The sequence below is a fragment of the Scyliorhinus torazame genome, chromosome 8 (assembly GCF_047496885.1).
Source record: "Scyliorhinus torazame isolate Kashiwa2021f chromosome 8, sScyTor2.1, whole genome shotgun sequence".
In the NCBI taxonomy this organism is placed as follows: Eukaryota; Metazoa; Chordata; class Chondrichthyes; order Carcharhiniformes; family Scyliorhinidae; genus Scyliorhinus; species Scyliorhinus torazame.
The window spans coordinates 205,586,350-205,602,977 of NC_092714.1; positions in this window are offsets into that span (position 1 = coordinate 205,586,350).

The window sequence follows — 16,628 nt, forward strand, 5'->3', positions numbered from 1 at the left end:
AGCACAGAACCACGCAATGTACATGAATGGTGATTCTGGGAAGTTTAATGTGAAATCCAGAGAAAAATATTTTTCTGTAGTGTGAGTGTAGCATGTCTCCCATGGGCATGCATTGGGCAGCGTAAATCTTTGGCACTTTGCAGTCAGAGGATCTCAAGCCAGACTGCTGCATTTTCCTTTCAACTGTTCTTCTCACCTCCCTGTGTCATGCTGGGTTTATTTCCAGTCCGGGCCACCATGAAGTAGTAAAGCTGTTCCTGCATTTGGAAAAAACATGGAGCCTTTTTCCCTTTTTGTACTGTCGGTGAAGAGCTTCACCCACTGAAAGTGCATCTGCAAAATTGTGAACAGAAAATCGTAGGAAATAATCCAGATGCATTCCTGTTGAAACATGGAAGATAATTAAGGAGATGGTTTGAGAGAGTTAGGCTAGCAGCAGCAACAACAGATTAAATTAATTGTAAAGACAGGAAGTCGCTCATGATAAAAGACAAGTCCAGGCATGAAGGAAAATTACTGAAGAGGAAGCAAATATTAAGTCATATGGCAAGTGGTAAGCAATAAGGCAAAGCATGGGACTAAGGCAGAACTCATTATTTTGCAAATAGGCTGCAATTTTTAGATTTTAGTTGTACCATACCCAATCGGTGTTAGCACTGCTGCCTCACAGCGCCAGGGACCCGGGTTCAATTGCGGCCTCGGGTGACTGTCCTTGTGAAGTCTGCACTTTCTCCCCATGTCTGTGTGCTCTGGTTTTCTCCCACAGTCCAAAGATATGCAAGTTAGGTGGATTGGCCATGTTAAATTGCCCCTTAGTGTCCATGAATGTGCGGATTAGGTGGGTTTACGGGGATAAGTTAGGTGGGGTTATGGGGATAGGGCGGGGGAGTGGGTGTGGATTGGGTGCTCTTTCAGAGGGTCGGGGCAAGCTCGATGGGCCGAATGGCCTCCTTCTGCACTGTAGGGATTCCATGATTCAAAGAGGTGTAATACCTGAGGACTAGATTGGCTTGTTTTTGCTCTGCTTGTATAACTTCTCTTCATATTGATCTCAATAAAATGAAAGAAGAAAACTCTGGCATCTAAGACTCATGCTTAATTCAACTTTGTAATTAATCACCATTGATAAGTTAACCCCCAACTTCTTTTGGAAAACCTGGGTCATTTGACATCTGACTTAAGTGAGCCCTAAATTACCAAGGAATTGCTTCAGAAAAACCTTGTGACAGCAGTGATCACTACTACCTTCCATTACCCACAGCAACCACGCAATAAGACACATAAAGAACACACCGGTGTGCGAGTACTAAATTGGATCGAGAAGATAAAAACAAGTGCAAAATTGTTTGGTGCTATAAGGTGCTTGTGGTTGAGAAAACTATAGACTCATTGCACAGTTCTCAGCTTTTATATCAGAGCGAAGTACAATGGATGCTGGAGATCTGAAATAAAAGTAGAAAATACAGGAAAGTCTCAGGAAGTCAGGCAGCATCCATGGACAGAGTTAATGTTTTAGATTGATGGTTCTTCAACACCTACTCCCCTAGACATGGGGAGTTGTTGTAAAGGATAAAACCATTGCTGAGATTGATCTGCGTGACAAAGAGGATTTGTTGACTCAAGAGAGTCGGTGAGGATCCCTGTGACCTGGAAAATGTGTTTGACAGAGAGGGTCTCTGGCATTGAGGAATTTTTGTGACTGAGAGGGTGCGTTTGCCTTGTGAGTCTGTGTGACCAACTTGACTGAGATCATGAAAGCTTTACTAAAGAAATTGGAGAAGATCTGTGTGACTGATCTGATTTCCATCCTTATCGGTGACAATGGTAAAATTTACAGAGAGGCTGAGTTTCTTTCAGGGAGAAATTCCAATGAGATAGTCTGGAGCAGGCTAAAATCCTATTGGAATGAATGGGTCAGATGCAGTAAATGGCTGCTATTATCTCTGGGGATTTAAAAAAAAGAGATTATGCAGAACGGAACAGAGATAATGACAGCAAAGTTCATATCAGGCCTCTTCCAGCATACAAATGTTGTAAAAGAGTTCCTTAAGATAGCCTGGATTGGGCAGCACGGTGGCACAGTAGTTAGCATTGTTGCCTACGGCGCTGAGGACTCGGGTTCGAATCCCAGCCCTGGGTCACTGTCCATGTGGAGTTTGCACATTCTCCCCGTGTTTGCGTGGGTTTCACCCCCACAACCCAAAAGATGTGCAGGATAGGTGGATTGGCCACGCTAAATTGCCCCTTAATTGAAAAAAATAATTGGGTACTCTAAATTTAAAATTTTTAAAAAGATAGCCTGGATTGGCACAATTAGGACACAAAATTTATTATACCTGAAAACGGGGATCACGCAATTAACCCAGCCCACTGGTCCCGTACAGACAGTATGCAAACATCATGGCTGCACACCTGAATGGGCAGCACAAGTGATTAGCTCTGTGGCTTCACAGCGGCAGGGTCCCAGGTTCGATTCCCTGCTGGGTCACTGCCTGTGCGGAGTCTGCACGTTCTCCCCGTGTGTGCGTGGGTTTCCTCCGAGTGCTCCGGTTTCCTCCCACAGTCCAAAGACGTGCAAGTTAGGTGGATTGGCCATGCTAAATTGCCCTTAGTGACCAAAAACGGCGAGGAGGGGTTATTGGGTTACAGGGATAGGGTGGAAGTGAGGGCTTAAGTGGGTCGGTGCAGACTCGATGGGCTGAATGGCCTCCTTCTGCACTGTATGTTCTAAAGGTCACAAAATGTGAGAAGCATGACTTAAAGCCACCCATTTGCCTTAAAGGTGAGGTGCATTCTGTCTGGAGAGCTGTGGCTTCATGAAGAGAGGAGCATGAACAGGAAGAACAATGGATTATGGCACAACATGGCTCCAAGACTTTCCCACAGCAAAGCTTTGGTTGAGGAGGTTCAAAGAGGGAAAGGTTTATCTATCCACAGGGAGTCAGGAGGTCCTCCAGGCGAACTCTCAGACGGCAGAGGGAACCGATAGCTCTGACAGTGAAAGCCTTCCCTGAGACATGGATGCAGTGCTGTAAGAAATGTAATAACCTCACACGAGCGGTCAAGGTTAGCAAATGCATCTTCAAATGTTATAATTTTATGTGAATCATTAGCCTGGCACACTGTTCAATGCACTGGACCCCCTTCACCAATCATCAATTGCTATCAATTACAACTCATAACTAACGGTCAGAGAATCACCTCACCTCATCTTCACATATGCACCCATATCTCACAGCTTCTACACATTGGCAGCTATTCAACAATGTAAGCTGAACCACATCAGTAAAATGTGTTGTACAGACTCATTGACACACACCCTTTTCTCTCACAGGACAAAATTACACATTATCATAGAATTTACAGTGCAGAAGAAGGCCATTCGGCCCATCGTGTCTGCACCGGCTCTTGGAAAGAGCACCCTACCCAAGGTCAACACCTCCACCCTATCCCCATAACCCAGTAACCCCACCCAACCCAACACTAAGGGCAATTTTGGACACGAAGGGCAATTTATCATGGCCAATCCACCTAACCTGCACATCTTTGGACTGTGGGAGGAAACCGGAGCACCCGGAGGAAACCCACGCACATACGGGGAGGATGTGCAGACTCCGCACAGACAGTGACCCAAGCCGGGAATCGAACCTGGGACCCTGGAGCTGTGAAGCATTGGTGCTATCCACAATGCTACCGTGCTGCCCACATGAGCAGAGGTTAAGGACAAGCCTGGTTGTCTGTCCTTATTCCTATGGAAGAGACATTGCTCACCATCACAGGAGCAGTCATGAGTGAGATCTAAGCAGCAGCAGCTGAAGAAAGTGATTGTAAACTCATGCCTAATGCTCCTTCTCACATCCCACTTTGATCTCATCCAGTTTCAATAACAGGAACAAAATCCTGTATTTATATCACATCTTTCATGTAATAAAACATCCGAAGGGCCTTTCACATGAGCATTATAGGACAACATAAGACACTAAGTCACATAAGGAGATTTGGGGCAGATGAGCAACTTGGTCAAACAGGTAAGTTTTAAGGAGTCTCTTAAAGGAGGTAAGAGAGAGAGATGAAGAGGTTTAGGGAGAGAATTCTAGGGCATAGTTCCCAGGTACCTAAAGGTCCAGCAACCAATAGTGGAGGATGGTAACGAAACACCATCACTTGCTCTGACACTCATAGCCACCGGCTTAGATGCTGCACATACCTCAGAGAATCGCCGAGAGGCAACATGCGGTGTGAAAGTGGCCAGAGTGGCCAGTAGTCAGGGCAGGGGATAAGGTAGCATAAATATCAGTTTGCCGAAGGATGAGGTCACACACATCCTCTGTTGCCGAGATTTTAGAGATAAGGGGTTATATAGAATCCCTACAAAATTATAGAATACCTACAGTGCAGAAGGAGGCTATTCGGCCCATTGAGGCTGCACCGACCCTCTGAAAGAGCACCATACATAGACACAATTCCCATCCTAACCCTGTAACTCCACCGAAGGACAATTTTGCATCGCCAATCCAATTAATCTGCAAATCTTTGTGCTGTGAGAAGAAGTCGGAGCATCCAGAGGAAACCCACACAGACACGGGAGGAATGTGCAAAGTCAGGGTGGCACAGTGGTTAGCATTGCTGCCTCACGATATCGAGGACCCGGGTTCGATCTCGGCCCCGGGTCACTGTCCATGTGGAGTTAGCACATTCTCCCCTGTCTGCATGGGTTTCACCACCTCAACCCAAAAAGATGCGCAGGGTAGGTGAATTGCCACTCAATTGGAAAAAAATGAATTGGGTACTCCAAATTTATAGAAAAATAAGGAAGTGCCAACTCCACAAAGTCGCCCGAGGTCAGAACCGAACCCGCGTCTCTGGTGCTGTGTGGCAGCAGTATTAATCACTGTGCCACCGCGTTGCCCCATCATCTGGTCCTGCCCACCACTGGAATTGTCGCGGGCGGACGTGAAATGTGAAGGATTATTTAAAGGTCCATTGACCTTGGCCGTAAATATTTAGTCTCGGGGTGGATGTGTGGTAGTTAGTATTAGAGGTATTATGGTACTCTGCAATGCCGGAACACCATTGGTGTAGAAGGTACTCTGTTCTCATTGGTTAAGCCTGTCTGCTGGCTCCGCCCAGCAAGGCGGGGTATAAGAGCCCGTGTCGCCCCAGCAGCTGCCTTCTGTACCTGCGCTGCTGGGGGAAACATCTAGTGTAATAAAGCCTTCAATTGTCTCCGATCTCGCTTCTGGAGTTATTGATCGAGCATCAATTTATTACACTAGATTTTAAAGAATGGAGCTCCGAATCAAGCAGGAGTGTCTGCAACTCAGCCTCCACACGGCAAACTCAGTGGCAACCTTCAAGCACTGGTTGGCGTGCTTCAACGGATATCTCGGGACGGCCGAAAACACACCCACGGAAGACCAGAAACTACAAATTCTGCACTCGAGGGTGAGCCCAGAGATCTACACCCTCATCGAGGATGCGGACGACCTCGAGGCCGCAATAGATCTGCTGAAAGGACATTATATTCGCCTGTAAACCAGGTCTACGCCCGACATCTACTATCGACGAGGTGCCAAATCCCTGGGGAATTGCTGGAGGAATTCTACCATGCACTCCTGGTGTTGGGAAGAAACTGCAGCTGCCCGCAAGTTTCGGCGAGCAATCACACAGAACTTTTAATCCAGGACGCTTTTGTTGCAGGTATGCTGTCCTCCCAAATCCGCCAGCGATTGCTGGAGAAAGAGACACTAGGCCTCAAGGAGGCACGGGCCCTTGCCAGCTCCCTGGATGTGGCCTCCCGAAACACCCACGCTTACGTCCCTGACCGCACGGCAGCCCCCTGGGTAGCGTGGAACCCCCTTGTGGCCGACCCCGATTCATCTCCCATCCCCCCACAAGCTTGCGCTGTGAGACGGCCTGGCAACCCCGGGGGGCCCCGCTGCTATTTTTCCAGGCAAGCCAAGCACCCCCGGCAGCGCTGTCCGGCCCGCTCATCCTTCTGCAAAGGATGTGGCAAAAAGGGCCACTTCGTGGCGGTATGCCAGGCCCGGGCGGTCGCTGCGGTCCCAGGAGGCGAATACGGACCGCCACCACAACCCTCTCCATGGGCCACGTGTGGCCTCCGGGCGCTGCCATCTTGTCTCTCGGACACCACGTGCGATGGATGGGCGGCGCCATCCTGTACACCCGTGGGCGGCGCTATCTTGGCTGGGCTCTCAGGACCCCAATTCAGATGACCACACACCGCCCGAAGAGAACATCCAACTGCTGCCACGACTAGCCTCGGTGACCCTGGACCAGTTGCGGCCCCGAACACTCTCGACTGCAGCGACGACGGTGCTCATCAATGGGCATGAGACGTCCTGTCTGATCGACTCTGGGAGCACGGAGAGCTTCATACACCCCGACACGGTAAGGTGCTGTGCTCTCCCCATTCACCCCGTTAACCAAAAAAATCTCCTTGGCCTCCGGGTCTCATTCAGTAGAAATCAAGGGGTTTTGCGTAGCGAATCTCACGGTCCAGGGAAGGGAGTTTAAAAACTATCAGCTCTATGTCCTTCCCCACCTCTGCGCTGCCACACTCCTAGGGTTAGATTTTCAGTGCAACCTCCAAAGCCTAACTTCCAAATTCGGCGGTCCTATACCCCCCTCACCGTCTGCGGCCTCACGACCCTCAAGGTCGATCTGCCTTCCCTGTTTGCGAACCTCACCCCGGATTGCAAACCAGTCGCCTCCAGGAGCAGACGGTACAGTGCCCAGGACCGGACCTTTAATAGGTCGGAGGTCCAGCGATTACTGAGGGAAGGTGTCATTGAGGCTAGCAATAGTCCCTGGAGAGCTCAAGTCGTGGTTGTAAAGACCGGGGAGAAGCATAGGATGGTCGTAGACTATAGCCAGACCATCAACAGATATACGCAGCTTGACACATACCCTCTCTCCCGCATATCCGACCTGGTCAACAGGATCGCGCAATACAAGGTCTTTTCCACGGTGGATCTAAAGTCCGCCTACCACCAGCTCCCCATCCGCTCTAGCGACCGCAAATACACTACTTTCGAAGCAGATGGGCAGCTCTACCACTTCCTAAGGGTTCCCTTCGGTGTCACTAATGGAGTCTCGGTCTTCCAACGAGAGATGGACCGAATAGTTGACCGGTACGGTTTGCGGGCCACATTCCCGTACCTTGATAATGTCACCATCTGCGGCCATGACCAGCAGGACCACGACACCAACCTCCGAAAATTCCTCCATACCGCACAAATCCTTAACCTCACATATAACATGGATAAATGCGTGTTCAGCACCGACCGCCTAGCCATCCTCGGCTACGTAGTGCGAAATGGAGTTATAGGCCCCGACCCTGAACGCATGCGCCCCCTTATGAAGTTCCCCCTCCCTCACTGCTCCAAGGCCCTGAAACGCTGCCTAGGGTTTTTCTCTTATTCTGCCCAGTGGCTCCCCAACTATACGGACAAGGCGCTCCCGCTGATCCAATCCACGGTTTCTCCCCTGTCGACTGAGGCCCGCCAGGCCTTCAGCCGCATCAAAGCAGACATTGCAAAGGCCACGATAATGTCATCGATGAATCCCTCCCCTTTCAGGTCGAGAGCGACGCGTCTGACGTAACTCTGGCGTCCACCCTCAACCAAGCGGGCAGACCCGTGGCCTTCTTCTCACGCACCCTCCACGCGTCAGAAAACCACCATTCCTCAGTTGAAAAGGAGGCCCAGGCCATAGTAGAAGCTATGTGGCATTAACTGGCCGGCAGGGGATTCACTCTCCTCACTGACCAATGGTCGGTTGCTTTCATGTTTGATAATGCACAGCGGGGCAAGATAAAGAACGATAAGATCTTACGGTGGGGGATCGAACTCTCCACCTACAACTATGAGATCTTGCATCGTACCGGGAAGCTAAACAAGCCTCCTGATGCCCTATCCAGCGGCACATGTGCCAACGCACAAGTGGACCGCCTCCGAGCCCTCCACGAGGACCTCTGCCACCCGGGGGTCACTCGATTCTTCCATTTCATCAAGACCCGCAACCTGCCCTACTCCATCGAGGAGGTCAGGACAGCCACCAGGAACTGCCAAATCTGCGCGGAGTGCAAGCCGCACTTTTACAGGCCAGAGAAAGCGCAGCTGATAAAGGCTTCCCGTCCCTTTGAACGCCTCAGTATGGACTTCAAAGGCCCCTTCCCCTCCACCGACCGCAACACGTACTTCCTGAATGTGATTGACGAGTACTCCCGGTTCCCATTCGCCATCCCCTGCCCCGACATGACCGCAGCCACCGTCATAAAAGCCCTCCACAGTATTGTTACGCTGTCCGGTTTCCCCGCCTACATACACAGCGATAGGGGGTCCTCCTTTATGAGCGACAAACTGTGTCAATTCCTGCTCAGCAAGGGCATTGCCTCGAGCAGGACGACCAGTTATAACCCCCAGGGAAACGGACAGGTAGAGAGGGAGAATGGACCGGTCTGGAAGACTGTCCTACTGGCCCTACGGTCCAGGAATCTCCCAGTCTCCCGCTGGCAGGAGGTCCTCCCGGGCGCCCTCCACTGCATCCGGTCACTGCTGTGTACCACGACCAACCAGGCACCTCACAAACGTCTCCTTGTCTTCCCTAGGAAGTCCTCCTCTGGGACCTCGGTCCCGACCTGGCTGGCAGCTCCTGGACCCATCCTGCTCCGCAAACACGTGCGGGCGCACAAATCGGACCCATTGGACAAGAGGGTCCATCTCTTCCACGCTAACCCTCAGTACGCCTACATGGCGTACCCCGATGGCCGACAGGATACGGTCTCCCTACGGGACCTGACGCACGCTGGATCCACACACACACCCCCACCACCAATCCCACCCTCCCTCCCACCGGCGCACCCCACAGCCGCCCCCTCCCAGGTGGATCGGTTCTCCCACCGGTCCCGTCGAGGGGTGATGAAGCAGCTGCCGAAGAAGCCAAAGCCACACTCCCGGAGGCACAGACACCCGAGCCGCCGCCTGCATCACCAACAAAGCTATGACGATCGCAGAGGACGACCAGGGCCCCCGATCAACTAGTTGCTTCATTTTGAAATGTAAATAAATTTTGTAAATAGTTGCGTTGTAACGAGGTGAAACACTGTACGGAGGTATGCCAGATACCTTCATAACCTTAACTTCTACCACTCTGCAATGCGAGCCCCCCCCCCCCCCCCCCCACCGCCCCGCCAGAGCCACCATCCCCGCTGGACTTTTTTTTAACAGGGGGTGAATGTGGTAGTCAGTATTAGAGTTATTATGGTACTCTGTAATACCAGAAGACCATTGGTGTAGAAGGTACTCTGTTCTCATTGGTTAAGCCTGTCTGCTGGCTCCGCCCAGCAAGGCGGGGTGTAAGAGCCCGTGTCGCCCCAGCAGCTGCCTTCTGTACCTGCGCTGCTGGGGGAAACATCTAGTGTAATAAAGCCTTCAATTGTCTCCGATCTCGCTTCTGGAGTTATTGATCGAGCATCAGGGTGTGACCAGACATTTACCCCCCCCCCCCCGCCCCCCCCCCCCCCAACCCTCCCCACCCCATCATGGACTTCAGAGGGGTGCCTAAAGAAAAAGACAGATAGATATGCACAGTGAAAGGCTTGGTACATTGGCAGCTCTGTCAGGCAGTAAGGAGTATGGAGCAATCTGGTACAGGCTTTTATGCAAAACCTGGATCCTGGCTTTTCGTGTGTTGAAGTGGTGGCCAACACCACGAAAGCACTTGTGAAACCAGGCAATGTCTAATTGCTGAAATGAACATCAGACCGAGGTGGCAGTCCAAACAGGGTGGCAGAGGAGTCCAACAATATGTCTTCCAATACATTGCAAAGATTACTGAAGCATTCTCCCAATGCAATGGAAATGGCACCATAGAGCACAAATTCATTGTCATCTCTCAGGATGACAGCATTCATTCTCCCACCACTAGTACTCCACGAATACCCTTGCTGCTGCCTCTCAGCCACCAGCCAAATCTACTACCATCTATTCTGAGATGGAGGTGGGACAGTCTGGGGCAGCTGCATGAGGTTGGCCTGCAAGGCCATACAGTCCCTCCACTGAAAGTCAGCAGCCTTCCACCAGCCATACTGCAGCCACATGGAAGACAGGCCATAAGGAAATGTACAAGAGTCATTATGTGACATTTGCATGGAATACTGGATGGTCCAGTTTTGTAAAGCTGGTTTAAAATCTTTGTTTTGTGTGGCTGTTGTTTTGTATTGTGGTCAATAGGATACTCTAATGGCCAAGGGGAGACGGTGGTGGTGGCATAGCGGTATTGTTGCTAGACTAGTAATCGAGAGACCCAGGGTAACCTCTGGGGTCCCAGATCCGAATCCTACCATGTCAGATGGCGGACTTTAAACAAAATAAACCATCTGGAAAGGGCAGCACGGTGGTGCAGTGGTTTAGCCCTGCTGCCTTACGGCGCCGAGGTCCCGGATTCGATCCGGCTCTGGGTCACTGTCCGTGTGGGGTTTGCAGATTCTCCCCGTGTTTGCGTGGGTTTCGCCCCCACAACCCAAAAGATGTGCAGGGTAGGTGGATTGGCCATGCTAAATTCGCCCCTTAATTGGAAAAAAATTAATTGGATACTCTTAAAAAAAATTTAAACTCTTAAATATCCTCTGAGATAACAAGCCACTCAGTTGTATTCAACTACTGTAAATAAAACGCAAAGGAATGAAACTGGACAGACCACCCAGCATCGATCTAGGCACCAGAAATGATAACAGCAAACTCTGCAAAGTCCTCCTCAGTAACATTTGGGGCCATGTGCCAAAATTGGGGAAGCTGTGTCACCGACTAATCAAGCAACAGCCTGACATAGTCATAATCACAAAACCATACCTGACAGAAAATGCCCATGACACCGCCATCACTATTCCTGGTTATATCCCATCTCACCGGCAGGACTGACCCAGCAGAGGTGGCAGCACAGTGGTATACAGTCAGGGGTTGCTGCAGATACATCTGTCCATGACAGTATCGGTAGTAATGATCACCACACAGACCTTGTGGAGATGAAGTCCTGTCTTCACATTGAGAATATCCTTGATTGTGTTCTGTGGTAATGTTACCATGCTAAATGGAATAGACTTTGAACAGATCTAGCAACTCAAAACTGGCCATCCATGATGAGTTGTGGGCCATCAGCAACAACAAAATTGTATTCAACCACAATCTGTAACCTCATGCTCGGCATATACCCCACTCCCCCATTACCCCATGCCAGGGAACTGTGGTGATGTGCATCAATGTAAATGCATGTAGGCTAGCTAGATACTAGAGGGAGCACCAGAAACATCACACACACACATTCAACCAATAGATCAGTTAGATAGGACACGACCAATGGACATTCACGATACACACAGAGGTGACACGACCACAAGAGGACATTACACCAACCCATATATAAAGGACACCACACACATGATCTGCCTCTTTCCAGTGGAGACAGTCAGTGAGTAGAGACACAGGGTTGATTCCATATTACACCCACCACGTGGATTGCAGCAACTGGTTAGTCAGTCAGGGTAGCTATAATAGGATTAGCAATAGTGTCAAACCCGAGTAATAGAAGTGTAAATAGTTTAATAAACGTGTTGAAGTTATCTCCACGTCTGAACATTCCTTTGTCAAGTGCACCACAAGGAAGCCGCTTATGTTACACCTAGAACATAACAAATCATGGCACCAGGACTGAACTGTTCCAATCCATATAGCCATACCTCAGCGCACAGTGACAACCAGCAACGATACCCTGGCAAGATGTTTGAGATTCGGGTTCTGCAGCAGCTCCAGTGCCACGGCGATCGCCGCAAAAACTGGCGGGTATTCTGGCAAATGTTTGAAATCTTCCTGGTAGCAGCCGAACTAGAAGACGTGGCCGATGCTGAAAAGACAGAACTTCTCCACACCATCGCCGGTGCCAGAGCAGAAGAAATCTTTTAAAAATTCAAGTTCTCCAAGGGGCAATACAGGAGCGACTTCCAGTCCAGGACAAATTCGGCAAATACTGTGAGGAAAACACACTCCAACCAGCAAGAAAAGGTAAGAGAAGCACCAGTACTCACCACGATCCCGGGATCCCGGAGCAGAGAACAATTTTGATCGGCAGCCAACTTTCTAAAGGAACTGCACTTGCGCAGTTGCGTGAGAAGCGCACAGCACAGGAAGGTCCGTTTGCGCATATGCGAGACGCCGTGCATGCGCAATCCCGAAAACGGCCATCGGTACAGAAACAGCGATTTGCGCATGCGCAAATGCTTCTTACGTATGATATCACATGTGTCATGATGTCAGAGGCCCCGGACCACGCCCATTTAAGGGGAAACGTCCCAAATCAAAGAAAAAATCTTTTAAAGCCGTAAAACAACCTTCCTTCACCTGGAATGACAGCACAATGCCTCATATTGAACCAGGAAATGAAATTAACCTCCGAAGAACCCTGCAACAAGCAGTTACCTACGCCCAAACCGATGATTCCGACCTTGAATACTTTGAAACCCCCCCGTCACATTTTCTCTGGACCTCACGAGCCCAATGCCAGCTCCGACGCAAACAGTGATGATATGGTCCTAGAAGACAACGACTCAGACGAACCTTTCACCTTGGGAGGCTACCCCAGTACCAAATCCGAACCGCAACTAGATGTGTTGCACATTGACGACCCCGACGACGAGTTCTTCGGATTTGAGGAACTTCAGCCCAGCAGATATGACATCCTGACTCGTGAGTGCAGGATTATGCTGCGGCCTGAGACCAAGAGACAGAGAGCGGTACAAGCCTGCAGAGAGTGGCCTGCTGCCACACAGAGCGTGGTCCACACACTGCCCAGGGTTCCCTACTCTACGAAAGAAGACACACAAGACTCCACACCGCAGTCCTTGCATGAACAAGAAGTGACTCCAGTGTCACAAGCCTCCACAGCGAGCTCGTGGACAGACTCCACAATTGCAGAAATGCAAGACTCCAGAGCGCAGTCCTTGCACACACAAAACGTGACTCCAGTGTCACAAGCCTCCGCAGCGAGCTCGTGGACAGCCTCCACGATAGAAGCAACGCAAGACTCCGACGCGCAGTCCTTGCAGGAATACGACCATGAGGGTCTAGCAACCTCCTCTGACCAACTAGCGGCAGATGATGCAAGTCTGCCATGCTCAAGTAAACAGCAAGAAGACTATGACAGTCTACCACACTCCAGTGCACAGCAGGATGACCATGATGGTCTATCATGCTACAGTGAAGAACAAAGCGACGATGACAGTCCAAGCCCAAATGAAGGAAAACAGCAAGACAATGACAGTCCACCCACATTGTTTGCACCATCAGATGAAGACTCTGACAATTTACCCAACCCAAGTGAACAACAAGCAGCTACTGAGGATCTACCCACGGCATGTGAGACAAGTGACGACAGCATCCCACTTCCCATGCAAGATGTGCAAAGTGATAGACCTCAGCTAGTGTGTACAGAGGCACTCGACGATCACTGTGAGACCACTGGTGACTCCGGTGACACCATGATACTTCCACCCTCATTTGCTTGAACCTCTCCACAAGTCAATGCATTCCTGCATGTTCTGACTCCAGGCGTGCAGCTTCAAGAAATCTCAGCTGACTCCAGTGAACCTGCTAAGACTCTGGACGGGGAGCATCAACAAAAAACAGAGCAGACTCCAGATGGGGAGCAACCAAACGCCGACTCTGATTCACATAAGCCGGACTTTACTCCAGACATGGAGTGCCGCAACCTCAGTGATGGCACGCTCAGGGTGACAGCAGATGCCACAACGACAGGAGATGGATCACTTAACAATTACACTGGGTCAGTAATAACAAGCAGCGGCTACAGTCCAAGAGGAATACACCAATATTCACCACAGCTATATCCACACATTTTTTCCACGCCAGCAGTGTAGCCAATGACAGCTCTCGCTGGACAAACCCAGTATTCAGGCATGCAGCAGCCAGCAGTCTATGCAGCATATTCTCAAACAGGCCAGCACTACGGATTGCCCACTAATGGAATCAAGACTGAAGGAGGACTACCTCAAGCACAATCTGCACTACAGACTGGATGCCTTAGTTACAGCTCAGGATTTGCTGTACCCCAGCCTGGCCAGACGGCATATTCCTATCAGATGCAAGGTTCTAGTTTCACACCATCACCAGGTATTTATGCGAGCAGCAATTCTGTTTCCAATTTGACAAGGTTCAATGGTTCTCAGCAGGATCACCCTTCCAGCACAGCACGTGGCCAGAACCAGCTTGCACAGTCTTATCCAACTTCAACATATGGCACATCCATGACCTCGAATGATACTGTTGATGGTACCTCTTCAATGTCAACACCTTATCAGCTACAAGATGCCATCCGACAGCACCATCACAAACATCGAAAAAAGAAAGGGACTCCAAATCAGACAGCAAAGTGATTTGACCACTTCTTGGTTCCTGTGGCACAGGGACGTTGATGGCGTTCATAACCAAGAGAGACATTTGACCATGATGGTTGATGGTTTTTGGACTCACACGAATGATTTGGACTTATTGTTTAATCACTGTTCCCATGACTTGCATATACCTTAACCTATCAACCTGTTTTTTGTTCAATTTTCTTAAAGTGTACAGAAAATATGTAACATATAAAAAAGGGGGGATGTGGTGATGTGCATCAATGTAAATGCATGTAGGCTAGCTAGACACTAGAGGGAGCACCAGAAACATCACACACATACACACTCAACCAATAGATCAGTTAGATAGGACACAACCAATGGACATTCACGATACACACAGAGGTGACACGACCACAAGAGGGCATTACACCAACCCATATATAAAGGACACCACACACATGATCTGCCTCTTTCCAGTGGAGGCAGTCAGTGAGTAGAGACACAGGGTTGATTCAATATTACACCCACCACGTGGATTGCAGCAACTGGTTAGTCAGTCTGGGTAGCTGTAGTCGGATTAGCAGTAGTGTCGAACCCGAGTAATAGAAGTGTAAATAGTTTAATAAACGTGTTGCAGTTATCTCCACGTCTGAACCTTCCTTTATCAAGTGCACCACAAGTAAGCCGCTTATGTTACACCTAGAACATAACAAATCAGGACCCAAACCTGGTTCAATGAAGAGTTGCAACACCAGGCATACCGAAATGTGAGGTGTCAACCTGGTGGAGCTAAAACACAGGACTTCCTGCATGCCAAACAGCATAAGCAGCAAGTAATAGTCAGAGCTAAACAATTCCACAACAGATCAGATCTAAGCTCTGCAGTTTTGCCACATCGAGCCGTGAATGATGGTGGACAATTAAACAACTCACTGGAAGGGGAGGCTCTACAAAATTCCCCTTCCTCAATGATGGAGGAGCCCAGCACATCTTTGCAAAAGACAATGCTGAATTATTCGCAATAATCTTGAGCTAGAAATGCCGAATGGATGTTGCATCTCAGCCGACTCCCGACGTCCCCAGCATCACAGATGACGGTCTTCAGCCAATTCGATACACTCCACGTGATATCAAGAAACGGCTGGAGGTATTGGATACTGCAAAGGCTATGGGCACTAACAATATTCTGGCAATAGTCCCGAAGACTTGTGCTCCAGAACTTACCCACCCCTAGCCAAGCTGATCTAATACAGCTACAACACTGGCACCTACCTGGCAAACTTTCCCAGGTATGTTCTGTACACAAGGAAGAGGACAAATCCAATCTTTTTTTTGTTTTATAAATTTAGAGTACCCTATTCTTTTTTTACAATGAAGGGGAAATTTAACATGGCCAATCTCCTATCCTGCACATCTTTTTCGGTTGTGGGGGTGAGACCCACACAGATATGGGGAGAATGTACAAACACCACATGGACAGTGATCCAGGGCCAGCATTGAACGCGGCTCCTTGGCGCCATGGGACAAATCCAACCTGGTCAATTACCACCCCATTAGCCTACTCTCAATCATCAGCAAATTGATGGAAGGGATCATCAGTAGTGCTATCAAGCAGCACTTATTCAGCAATAACCTGGTTCAGTTTGGGTTCTGCCAGTGTCACTTAGCTCCTGGCCTCTTTACTGCCTTGGTTCGAATATAGACAAAAGCACTGAATGGCAGAAGTGACATGAGAGTGACTGTCCTTGACATCAAGGCATCACTTGGCCGAGTATGGCATCAAGGAGCACCAGCAAATCTGAAGTCAATGGGAATTGGAGGAAACTCTCTGCTGGTTGGAATCATACCGAACACAAAGGATGACAGTTGTGGTGGTTGGAGGTCAATCATCTTAACTCCAGGACATCACTGCAGGAGTTCCCCAGGATAGTGTCCTAGGCCCAACCATCTTCAGCCCCAGGATAGTGTCCTAGGCCCAACCATCTTCAGCTGCTTTGTCGATGACCTTCCTTCCATCGTAAGGTCAGAAGTGGGGATGTTCGCAGATGACTGCACAATGTTGAGCACCATTCGATACACCTCAGATACTGAAGCAGTTCATGTCCAAATGCAGACCTAAACTATATCCAGCCTTGGGCTGACAATTGGAAGTAACATTCTTGCCACACAAATGCCAGGCAATGACCATCTCCAACAA